Raw genomic sequence first — 13,213 nt, 5'->3', positions numbered from 1 at the left:
TTATGTTGCTATGAAATTGACAGAAGAGCATTTCATTTCCAGGGCCTGTGGGGGAAGGGTCGTTGTGGTCGTAGGGTAGAAGGATTTTGGTAGGGGGGGTTACAATATGATGTGAAGGGGGAAATAAAATTAGTTGGTGATGGGTAGTTATACAGGGGTAAGGATGGGAAATTAGGGTAAAGCACCAGCGGGTGTATACTAGGAGGGGTCACCACATTAGGAGGAACATAGCTGGAATAAGACATAGGAAGATTCCATGGAAACATTGGGAAATACGATGCGGGGTCTGGAGATGAAGAGGTGAATGATGGAGCAGCAGGTTCTGGTCTCATGGAAATGGTGTTATTTGTGAGAGGAGGATGCTGGTCATCCAAAGGCCTGTATGGATGTCCATGGATAATGAAGGGGGCCAGGTCAGGGTGGTAGACATCCTGTCTGCTGACTGCTGTGTCCTGGAGCTTCATGGCCTGTGGTGGAATCCGACTCACATCCACTGTCCAGAAGTTTCCTTTGGCCCGAGGCTTGTGTGGATCCTGCAGCACCTGAAATAAATTCAGATAAAAGGTTCAAATAAAAATTCTAATATAAAGTCACTACTGTATATAGGCGTTATAGACAAATTATTATGTTAACGCTGGTAGAAAACTCTGGGATCTTTTAGTTTTTTTATTGTCTTTAAGAGGAAAATTTTATCAGTAATCTTAGGAATTAGAATTCGATTTTCAGAAAAAAAGGGATTCCTTATTTAAAAAAAAAAAAAAAAAAAAAAAAACTTTAATAAGGCACCTAAAATTAAGCAGATGAGATTTAGGAGTTAGAAAATTGTCACTGAGGTTATAAATATTTAGTGAGATGAAGTCCGGCCTCATTAGAGGAGAGATACAGCGCTGTGTGATGGGGATTATGGAGGAGAACCTGGAATCTACTAAGGGAATTAAGGTAAAAATACTTTTTGCACCAGAACTGAAGTGTCCAGAAAGTGAGATCAGGTCTAAGAGACAATTGTAAAATGCTCCAATGTTATTAGATCTTGTATTAGACCCATCACATATCTGAGGCTGAAAATAGGACGAGAGTCGTTACAAATGTAACTTACCCCGTGCACCAGTTTGATGATTTTGCCCAATTTCCACCATTTTTACCATCATATAAAATGATGCATCTTACAATATTAATAAATCTCCCCTTATATATGTGTAAAAAACAAGTGTCCATTAGTAGAGAATCACCCCAGTAATGACCACACTGAGTCCTCACCTTTCTGAAGCAGTCGTTACTGGACAGGTTGTGTCTGACCGAGTCTTTCCACCCTTGGTATCGTCCCTTGAAGATGGGAAAGAAGTTTCTGATCTTCTCTAAAATCTGAAGGCAAAAAAGAAAAACACTCAATCCTGTAAATTAGTTAATAACAGTGATCCCCATTTATCCTTAATTGTGAATTCTCCTTTCCTGATAAATATACATTAAACATTACACTTTATATAGAGGGTAAAGAACCAGCAGGACGTTTATAATTTGAACCTGGAAGTTTTTGGCTGTTACATGTTCTAACAGTATATTCCCACAATGCGGGAAAGTCTTGTAATTAAATATTGTGGGGTTTTTTCTGTATAATATATATATATATATAATTTATAAAAGTTAAAAAATGTCTCCACTTAGCAGAAGTACAGGTTGTCCTCTCTAGGAATCCTAAGTAAATTCCCACTAACTTATTCCTTGGTATCATCGTTCTCTTACCTGCGACAGCTTCAGCTTCTTGTCTGGGACACTTAGGATCACCAGCGCGATCATGGCCAGGTATGAGTATGGAGGTTTGGGGTGTCGCTGGTAATTCTTCTTTCGTCCAGAGGCTTTCTCCTCTTTACCTGGTGCGATGACTTGGTCACACTGTGCATTTTCTCTGGGACCACCGTCTATGTTGGAGTCCACTTGCAGTAAATGGTCAATACTGAACACGTCGGGTGTTGACATATTGATGGCTTCCCAAGACTGGAGATTTGAGTTCATGTCTCACAGATGCCAATATTAGATGTGATGTGACCTTGGGCCAGGGAAGGGGCCTTGATAAGGGCTGATCACCCCACATCCGGCTTTGTTATGTTAATACCCCCAAAACAAGATGGAGCCCTTTGCTGGTAACACCTCAACTGTTCTTGAAAGACCTTCATCCATAAAGACAATAGCACTGTGAATATACAAAGTTTCAGTTCTTGGGTGCAACCCATCCATGAAATGTGCTTTGTCATGTATATGTTGGGTATACCCTGAGTGTATAAGCAATCAGCCACATAATGCTATGGACAAAAAGAAAAATAAACCGGCCATTGTGAAACAGTTTGCGCCTTTGACTGAAGATCTTACATTTTGTGAATTTGTAGAAACAGTCACTTACCGACCAAATTATCAATCATTTGTTTTAAATAAATATTTTAAATTAATAATCCAGTAAAATGTTATATGCCACATTAGTGGTTGTGGTTTTTCCGCTCCAACCCATCATTTAATGTTTTTCATGAGATAGATAGATAGATATATTTATATTTCGTACACTTGTTACTTTTTTTCTTGATCTTCTCATTTCTTGAATTTTCCTCTTGGGCCTTTTTGTTCATACTTTTCATATATCAATAATGATATTTACTTACAAAAAAAAATATCTGGAAGGGAAGATATCATAAACCTCTTCCCATATTTCTATGTAATCTTTACTCATTTTTATACAGTGATGGAATAGACTCGTTGTCCATGTGAATGGTTACCCCGAACCCTACAGCGGGCTAATGTGCTATGGGAAGTATCTGGGAGAAGGTTCCTTCATAACCGGTCAATGGAAACTTGAATTCAGGAGGTTCATTTATTGTTTTGTCTTGTGGTTCTCCATTTGTAAGAAAATATTCAGATGTTGATCTTCCCCTGGAACGAGTCGATAAACGTCATGGATTCTGCCTCCACCATTGTTATAGGACATCGCTATACAATTTAATCTTACTAATGTTTCCCAAGTGTGTAAGTAACTGAGATGACATCCGGCTTGTGTTTGTCATCCACATTGAATATTTCAACTTTATTTCTATTGTCGTGACGTCTGTAAAGTCCCCCAAACACATCAGACAAATCTACGCTGCCAAGCGATCATTCCTCCATCGTGTGAACGTTGTTTCATCCTCAATCCCCTCAGCAGCCTTAGACTGTTTCCGGTCAGTGACGCGGCTAGCGCTCATCATCAGTCCCCAAAATTCCAACCTTCCAGATCTTTGGTTTGGAACATTCATTTGTCTGTGATTTGGAGAAAACAATCGTTATTTTTACTGAAATAACAAAACAATTGATTGTTGGGGTAAAAATTGGCCATTTTGGTTCCGCTTTCACCTCATGTGACCAAAAACAGATATCATAGGACCCTAGAGGCCTCCAGACATATTAGATAGCGGTCTGCTGATTTACAATTTGTAATTTTCAAATTCTATTTTTTAAATTTACATCTTTAGATTAAAAGTAAGAAGTTCTGCTCAATAGGAAACATATGGAAGAGAGTAAAAAATGTCTAATTAGGAAATTTCTATAAATGTACAGTGATCCAGAGCATAAATCGAAAGTTACTGTATATACTCAAGTATAAGCGGAGTTTTTCAGCACATTTTGTTGTGTTAAAACCCCCCTCAGGTTATCCTCCAATGAGGGTCCGCGACAGTAGGCAAGAGCCGCCTGCTAACGAGAAATGAATCCTCACTGCGCTCGCAGATCATTCATCATTGACCTGGCTGTACAGGTTGCAGAAACTCTTGGCTTTAATGCCTCCGTCAGAGACACCCATGTCTGCTTCAGATATAGATCTGATTTTTTATTTTTAATCAAGAGGATCCTTAAGATTGCCCAGATATTTAAAGGGCAAGGTAGATCTCTTGGACGATTTGGCCACTGCCACATATATCTTAGGGGTCTTGTCCCACATGGCCGCTTCTTCCTCATCAAATGGATACCTCCTCTTGGATTATGAGGGCAGAGGACCCTCCTTTTCTGGTTTCTTCCATTCCCTATTAACCCCTTCATCACATTGAGTTTTTCCATTTTTTTGTTCCCCTACTTCCCGGAGTCATAATTTTTTTTTTACATTTTTCTGTCAATATGGCCATGCGAGGGTTTATTTTTTTTGCGGAACGAGTTGTACTTTTGAACAACACCATTGGTTTTGCCATATAGTGTACTGAAAAAATAGGAAAAACATTTTAAAAAAATGCAATGAAATAGCAGAAAAGGTTCAATTCCACAATTGTTTTTTTGGTTTGCTATTTTACCATGTTCACTAAAGGCTAAAACTGACCAGCATTTACGAATCTACAGGTCATTACGAGTTTGTAGATTCCAAACATGTATGGGATTTTTTTTCTCTATTTAAATAAAAAAGAACCCAATTTTCTTTAAAAAAAAACAACAACAAAAGTTGCCATATTCTGAGACCCGTAGCGTCTCCACTTTTCCTAATCTGGGCCTGGGTGAGGGCTTATTTTTTGTGCCCGTTATTGCATTTTAATGCAATGTTACGGCTACCAAAAAAAAATGTAATTACATTGTTTAAAAATCGGATAAAAATGACGATTGATAGATCGGGCGAATCTAAACGCGGCGATACCAAAATATGTGTATTTTTTTCTTTATCGTTATTTTGATTGGGGCGAATGGGGGGGGGGGGTGATTTGAGCTTTCATTTTATATTAAAAAAAAATGTTACTTTGTACTTGCTTTAATAGTCTCCATGGCCGACTAGAAACTGCGATCATCTGATGGCTTGTGCTACAAATGTAATGTTTGTTTATTTCATGTTTTGGTCCCTTGGGGATTTGAACCTGCAATGATTTGATCCATTAGTCTGTATGCTGTAATAATTCACCCACAGAGGAGAAATGGAGTTTGGATGGCCCATCTTGTTTTTGACTAGTGATGAGCGAATGTGTTCGTTACACGAGTTTTCCGAGCATGCTCGGGTCTCAACCAAGTACTGCCAGTGCTCGGATGAGATGCGGAGATCCCTGCCCTGCATGTTGCGTGACATAAAGAAAGATGCAGGGATTGCCGGCCATACACGGTTAAACTGTAGCCATGTTTATTGTCTGTATTACAGCCATGGAACATGCGGGGCAGCTATCAGAGCATCGCATCCGAGCACCGGCAATACTTGGTTGAGACTCGAGCATCCTCGGAAAACTCGAGTAATGAGCACACTCACTCATCACTATTTATTACACTTCTCTGCCATGGTCATAGATCTGAATCCGAAAAAAACTTGGCACTCTAGATGAATAATTATCATATGCAAAAGGTTTATTGATGTGCATCCATAAAGGCAAGTCGAACGTTTTCGGTCCACATCCGGACCTTCATCAGAACAAATATACTGGATGCAGCAAGAAGTCCTGTCCACGTAGGCGCACGTGTGATGCGTCCGGAGTCGCTGGGTAAATGTGCGCCTACGTGGACAGGACTTCTTGCTGCATCCAGTATATTTGTTCTGATGAAGGTCCGGATGGGGACCGAAAACGTTCGACTTGCCTTTATGGATGCACATCAATAAACCTTTTGAATATGATAATTATTTATCTAGAGTGCCAAGTTTTTTCGGATTTGGATTTGTTGGGCTGGATACTCTACTTGAGCACCAACTCTATACACTACTACGAGTGCCGTGTTGCTCTATTATTACATGATCATAGATCTGGTCGCTGCAGTTAGAAACCAAAAAAGAAAATAACCCTTAAAAAAATACCTTTATTTCTACTTTTAAAATTTCATCAGTAAAAAAGTCAAATATGTGAACTGTCACCAAGAAAAGGACTGGGTAATGGTGGGCCAGAGCAATGGACAAAAAAAAGGGGGTAATAGGTGGCAAATTCCTCGTTAGACCCTAGTGTGACCCTAAATGACCTGTGCCCTTCCTAACAGAGGAGGTTGGCACCCTAACACACGATATGGCGCCACCATCCACATTTATCATTATGCCATTATGGTCTATTTCTATTTATGGTCCCCTGATGAGCCCCTATACTAGGAGGGGGCGAAACGCGTAGGGACAAGGACATTGGGACAAAGAATGCTGATTTACTCAGATAAGTCACCTACTACGGTGTCCCTAACATGCCATTGTTTAATTATGACGACACGTTTATGATATTTGGTGTACACCACCTTGTTGTAGTCTGTTCATTTGAGAAAGGAGCAAGGTTTCTATCTAGCATGCTATGGTAAAATGTACTGGTCGCTGAGAAATATTACCTTGTGGCAATCTATTATATGTGTAGACCTAAAGTACAGGGATTATGTAAAAATTGACTAATTTGGCTATTTATACATATATGACACTATAGCCAATAGACATTATCAGTATATGGTACCCTGGTTTATATCATCATTTTTAAATGAGCATAAATATATGCATCCGTGGTTTACATCTGAGATATTGTGAAATAACCGCAGCCTCATCAGATTGGCAAGCCTTTTTTCTTGCTTTTTTTTTTATGCAGAAAATTCATTAAGGCTAGGTTACTCAGCTAGATCTTTTGTTTTGTGTGCATGGTGTGAGGGGGACTTGGGTTTGGGTAGTGGCTAGGGCTTTTCAGGGACATAAGGGACAGCCGTCGCGGAGTGGGGGCGCCATATCGTGTGTTAGGGTGTTAGGAAGGGCACAGGTCATTTAGGATCACACTAGGGTCCAACGAGGAATTTGCCACCTATTACCCCCTTTATTGTCCATTGCTCTGGCCCACCAATACCCAGTCCTTTTCTTGGTGTCAGTTCACATATTTGACTTTTTTACTGATTAAATTTTTAAAGTAGAAATAAAGGTATTTTTTAAGGGTTATTTTCTTTTTTTGGTCTTTAACTAAGTATACCCTAATTGTATTCAATTTGGTTTGTTTCGCTGCAGTTAGAAGCAGGGGTCAATTATATAACACAGTACCAGCTCCTGTGCTCCTCAACATATCCGCATCATGATGTAATATCATATCATGGGGCAAAAAGGGGTTAATATCCATAATTATGGATTATTCAGGTAATTAAAAACCTGTCTGTACAAAAATCGATCAATAGGGAGAGATTTAGGATTGTTCTATGGCTGCACCTAGTGATGAGCGAGCATGCTCGAATCCCTGCTCCGCATGTTCCATGGCTGTAATACAGTCAAACATGGCTACAGTTTAACCGTGTATGGCCGGCAATCCCTGCATCTTTCTTTAAGCCACGCAACATGCAGGGCAGGGATCTGAGCATCGCATCCAAGCAGGGTTGCCATCAGGGCTGGCGTATGGGGCCCTGATGACCAGTGGGGTCCCGCATTGGGCCCCGTCTATTCTGGTCACTGGGCCCCAGCGGCAGGATTCTGCGGTGCTCAAACTGAACCTGCATCCAGAGACACAGGTTCAGTTAATCTCTATAGTTTAAACTGTATAGTTAAAAGCCGCTGGCAGCTGACGTCAGTGCGCACGTCACCAGCATATGATATCATTGTCATTCGCCGGCGAGTGCGTGCTGGAACTGTGTGGAGGGAACTTCGCCGCTGGAGTGCAGCAAGGTAAGAAGAAAGGATTTTTTTTAAATTTTTATTGAAAGCAGTAGGGGGGGGGGGGGGAAGAAGAAAGATGCAGGAGGCATGAATGGGAGACACAGGGGGCAGAATCATGGGGCAGGATGGAGACAGATGGGGCAGGATGGAGACATAAGGAGACAGTCATTTCTACCTCCCATCCACGCTCTATCACAACTTTCTGTAACCTCCCTAACTCTATACCCATTCTCCCAGCCCATGCTTCCCCAGTCCCACTAGCAGGAGCTCTATGGAACGCTCGCTCTGCAGCAAACTTTCATACATCTTTCCTGGCTCACCCCCTCTGATACAGCCTTTCCTGCTGCACTCTCCTATGGTGGATTCCACCTTTCCCACACACCCCGCCCCAGCAGCAAGCATGGTGGAGGAGTTGGTTTTCTCCTGTCAGATAACTGCTCCTTCACCCCAATTCCACTGCCACCCTCTGTTACCCTCCCTTCCTTTGAGGTGCACTCTGTGCGCATCTGCTCCCCTTCCAACCTCCAACTGGCTGTCATTTACCACCCCCCAGGGCCAGCCACCACCTTCTTTGACCACTTCACCACCTGGCTACTTCATTTCCTCTCCACTGACATCCCCACTATCATCTTGGGTGACTTCAACATCCCCATTGACACTTCCCTCTGCCACTAAGTTTCTATCACTTCCTCCTTCAGCCTCACTCAATAGTCTTCTGCAGCCACTCACAAAGATGGCCACACACTGGACCTCATCTTCTCTTGCCTCTGCTCCCTATCCAACCTCTCTAATTCCCGTCTTCCTCACCACAACCTACTTACATTCTCTTCCCTCTCCTTTCCAGGTCCACAATCCCCACTTCACAAATTCGCACACCCTCGCAGAAATCTTAAAAACCTTGATCTACACTCACTGTCTGAATACCTTCTCCCTCTTATAGACATAAGCTCCTTACACAATGCAGATGCCACTACCACTATATAATACCACAATAGCTGCAGCTCTGCAATCGGTTGCCCCTCTCACACATACCAAAGCTCACAAATCAATAGACAGCCCTGGCACACCAGCCTGACCAAAGAACTGAGACGGGCTTCCAGGGTTGCTGAGTGGAGATGGAAAAGATCCCACTCCAAAGAGGACTTCATCACATTCAAGCAGTCCCTCACTACTTTCAAGGCCACACTCACCACAGCTAAACAAACCTACTTATAATCTCTGATATCCTCCCTGTCTCACAACCCTAAACAGCTATTCAACACCTTCAATTTTCTCCTCTGTCCCCCAGCACCTCCTCCCTCTCCACTCATCTCAGCTGAAAACTTGTTTTTCAAATAGAATATTGATAACATCAGAGACAGTTTTGGTCGACAACCCCCAGAGCCCTTCCTCCTAACTGCCCAGCCCTCCACCTCCAAAACCAACTTCACCATTACAGAAGATCAACCCTCCACTCTACTCTCAAGATCACATCTCCCCACCTGTGCACTTGACCCGATCCCTTCCCACTTCATCAAACCTCACCACAGTCTTCATCCCAACCCTAACCCATCTCTTCAACCTATCACTAACAACTGGTGTTTTCCGCTCAAGTTTTAAACATGCCTCAATAACACCCATCCTCAAAAAGCCCTCTCTTGACCCATCCTCTGCATCTAGCCATCCCCCTATGCCTCAAGACTACTTTAATAATACATCCATCTTGAACTGTCCACCCACCTCTCTTCTTGCTACCTTTTCGACTGCTTACAATCTGGCTTGCGGCCACACCACTCCACTGAAACTGCCCTAACTAAGGTCACCAATGACCTATTAACCGCCAAGGCCAAGCGACACTACTCTGTCCTCCTCCTCTTGGACATGTCCTCTGCCTTTGACACAGTGGACCATTCCCTATTACTACAGACCCTCATGTATTGGCATCACAGACTGGGCCCTATCTTGGATCGCGTCATACCCAACAGATCGAACATTCAGCGTCTCCCACTCACACACCACCTCTTCACCGCGCCCCCTATCTGTCAGAGTCCCGCAAGGTTCAGTCCTAGGGCCCCTGCTCTTCTCCATCCACACAGTCAGCCTGGGACAGATCATAGAATCTCACGGCTTTCAGTATCATTGCTATGCTGATGATACACAGAGCTACATCTCTGAACCAGATATTACCACCCTACTAACCAGAATCCCGCAATATACTGTATGTCCGCTATTTCATCCTTCCTTCCACTAGATTTCTAAAACTTAATATGGATAAAACAGAACTCATCATCTTTCCCCCAGCGGAGCTATGCATTAAAGTAAACGGCTGCCCACTCTCCCCAGTCACAGAAGCTCGCTGCCTCAGGGTTATCCTCGACACTGATCTCTCTTTCAAAAAACAATACAAACCCTTTCCACTTCCTGCCGACTTCTACTCAAAAATACTTCACGGATCCGTACATTCCTCAACCAAGAATCTGCAAAAACCCTAGTCCATGCCCTCATCATCTCCCGCCTTGACTACTGCAACCTCCTGCTCTGTGGCCTCCCCTCTTAAGCCACGTTCACACATTCAGTGTTTGATCAGTATTTCACATCAGTATTTGTAACCCAAAACCAGGAGTGGGACAATCAGAGGAAAAGTATAATAGAAACACCTCACCACTTCTGTATTTATCACCCACTCCTGGTTTTGACTTACAAATACTCAGGTAAAATACTGACCAAATACTGAAAGTGTGAACATGGCCTAACTCTCGCACCCCTCCAATCTATTCTAAACTCTGCTGCCCGACTAATCCACCTGTCCCCCAAGCCTCTCCTTTCAATCCATGCACTGGCTCCATTACCCAAAGACTCCAGTTCAAAACGCTGACCATGACATACAAAGCCATCCACAGCCTGTCTCCACCATACATCTGTGACCTCGTCTCCCGGTACTTTCCTGCACGCAACCTCCGATCCTCACAAGATCTCCTTCTCTATTCCCCTCTTATCTCCTCTTCCCACAATCGCATACAAGATTTCTCCCGCGCATCCCCCCCCTACTTTGGAGCTCTCTACCACAACATATTAGACTCTCTCCTACCATTGAAACCTTCAAAAAGAACCTGAAGACCCACCTCTTCCGACAAGGCTACAACCTGCTGTAACCACCGCTCGACCAAGCCACTGCATGACCAGCTCTACCCTCTCCAATTGCATCCTCACCTAACCCTTGTAGCTTGTGAGACCTCGCGGGCAGGATCCGCTCTCCTCCTGTACCATTGTGACTTGTATTGTACTGTACTTGTTTTTATTATGTAAAACCCTCCTCACATGTAAAGCGCCATGGAATAAATGGCGCTATAATATTATTATTAATGTGGCAGGATCATGGGAAAGATGGAGAAGGATCACAGGGAAGATGGGGGATATTATTCCCATAGGGGCTAATTAAGAGATATTATTACTGCAGTCATGTATTTTTGTTTTATTTTTTGAGTATACTGTTGTAAGGGGGGGCGGTCCTGTTATTGTGCAAAGCGACACTATGTCGCCTCTTTTTTTTTCTTCATCTGGTGTAGTGTAAAAGTTGGGGAAAAAAATTAAGTAATGTGTTCTGCAAGCAGTGCTCTAGATAACTTATTTCCTGCAGAGAAGAGCCCTGGCTGGAAGAAGTGATGGCGGTCTGTGCTGCATGCAGATGAAAAGCAAAGATGAAGGACTTCACCTAGAGACATCACTGGTGAGTCAGTGTGTTACCTGTACACTGACATTATACACTGTATACTATATACACAGCAGTCTTGTGTACAGTGTCACCAGTCATCACTGTATTACCTTTACACTGACACTATATGCAGAGCCTCCAGTGTATAATGTCATTGATCATTGTATAACCTGTACAATATATACAATGCTCCTGTGTATAATGTCACCGGTAATCACTGTATTACCTGTACACAAACACTGCATACTAAGTACAAATCTCCTGTGTATAATGGCACTGATGGTGATATTAGTATTTTTTTTTCTTTTTAATTAATGATCAGTATTGTATTATTCAGTCACTATGTGGTGGGAATATGTGGTCTGGACATGGTGTGGCGGTATTTGTTTCTTGTATGTGGTATTATAGGTCACTATGTGGTGGTAATATGGTGTCTGGTCATGGTGCAGTGGCATTTGTCCCTTGTATGTGATATTATTGGTCATTTTAAAAATTGAAAAATGAAAATATGCCAAAATTGTATTGGATATTTTAACAAATGATTAATAGGATAGAGTAGAGTAATGTAGTCCTCAGCCGAAAGAGTATACCTTGTCATGATGGTGGCTTAAAAAAATCTTTTGGCCAAAACAAAAGCTGCAGGCAATATGTGTGATCTGGTGATGGTAACTGTTAATGTGTGATTGGTGAGAAGTGGAGTTTTTCCAAGAGAGCGCGGTGGGGCTGTAAACAGTTGGAGGGGTGGAGGTGGGGCAGAATTGGAGCCTGGGTGGTTTCTCAGAGGGGCCCCCAAAATTTTGCCAGTATGGGGTCCCAAAATTCCTAGTGGCAGCTCTGCAGCCAAGCATCGGCAATACTTTGCTTGAGACTCAAGCATGCTTGGAAAACTCGAGTAACGAGCACACTCGCTCATCACTAGTTGTACCCCAATATCTTCAGCCTCTCATACACACAACAGTCATGTCCGGTACCGAAACATCTGAATTTTATGGTAACAGGGTCCTATAATAACTTTTCTCATCACACTTTTACATCATTTTCCCATTTAATTTATAAAACAATTCCAATAGATATCTCTAAATTATTCTCATCGTTTTATCCAGTTTATTCACAATCTTTCTTATTCGCCTAACAGAAAAAAAATCAAAATGAAAAAACAATGTTTGCCCTAAATGTGGCCAGAAATAGGCAGAATTCATCCACTTTGCCTGGAGATACCCAACAATATATCATTTATTGGAAAGAAATCATTGAGGCCATGAAAGGACTGATCAAGAATTAATCTCTATATTCTGTGTTGATTGGGAGAAAACAGGAGATTGATGGAGATCGGAGATCTCAGCCGGGGACCAACAAGAATATTTATTGTAGAACACGGCGAGGTGGCGGTGCTACCCAGTTATGTGTAAAGTACAATATTCAGCCAATAATGTTACCTTTATTGAAGGCCACAAATAGATCACAAGTCAGTTCTAGATTCCGGACAGGAGCCTTCATCGGGTGGTTTATCTTCCTACATCACAACACTTACTGAAATTACAACACTAAGTCCTCACCTTTCATTAAGACAGACGGTGGCTGATAGAGTCTTTCCATCCTTGGCATTCTCCCTGGAAGACGGGAAAGAAGTCTGATCTTGTGTAAGACCTGAAAGGAAAAAAAAAACAAAAACATTAAATTCTGTAAATGTTAGGATAAAAGGGGTTCACTGTTACTAGGCTGTGAATTCTCCTTTAGTATGAAGTATTTATTAGAAATTAAGTTTTATGTGGAAGGCAATGAGCCAGAAAGTTTACAAAATCGTTAGTCTGGATGTTCTGTGGCCTCTATAACATGGAATATATTTACATAATGCAGGAAAATCTTGCGTGTTTTTGTCGGAGCTTGAGGAAGAAAATGCTGCAAATGTGATAATTTGACCACTCAGATTTGTTGTCGTCCTCCAGGTGTCCAAAGTCAATCAC

The 13,213-nt window shown here is 42.2% G+C and overlaps 1 pseudogene; it reads right to left on the bottom strand.

The window, feature by feature from the left end:
• Positions 1–2,010, bottom strand: LOC138653382 (forkhead activin signal transducer 3-like; annotated as a pseudogene).
• Positions 2,011–13,213: the final 11,203 nt, after the last annotated feature.

The sequence above is a fragment of the Ranitomeya imitator genome, unplaced genomic scaffold, assembly GCF_032444005.1.
Source record: "Ranitomeya imitator isolate aRanImi1 unplaced genomic scaffold, aRanImi1.pri SCAFFOLD_590, whole genome shotgun sequence".
NCBI lineage: Eukaryota > Metazoa > Chordata > Amphibia > Anura > Dendrobatidae > Ranitomeya > Ranitomeya imitator.
Note: the sequence above shows the minus strand (reverse complement) of the source record. Positions and strands in the feature narration are given on the sequence as shown.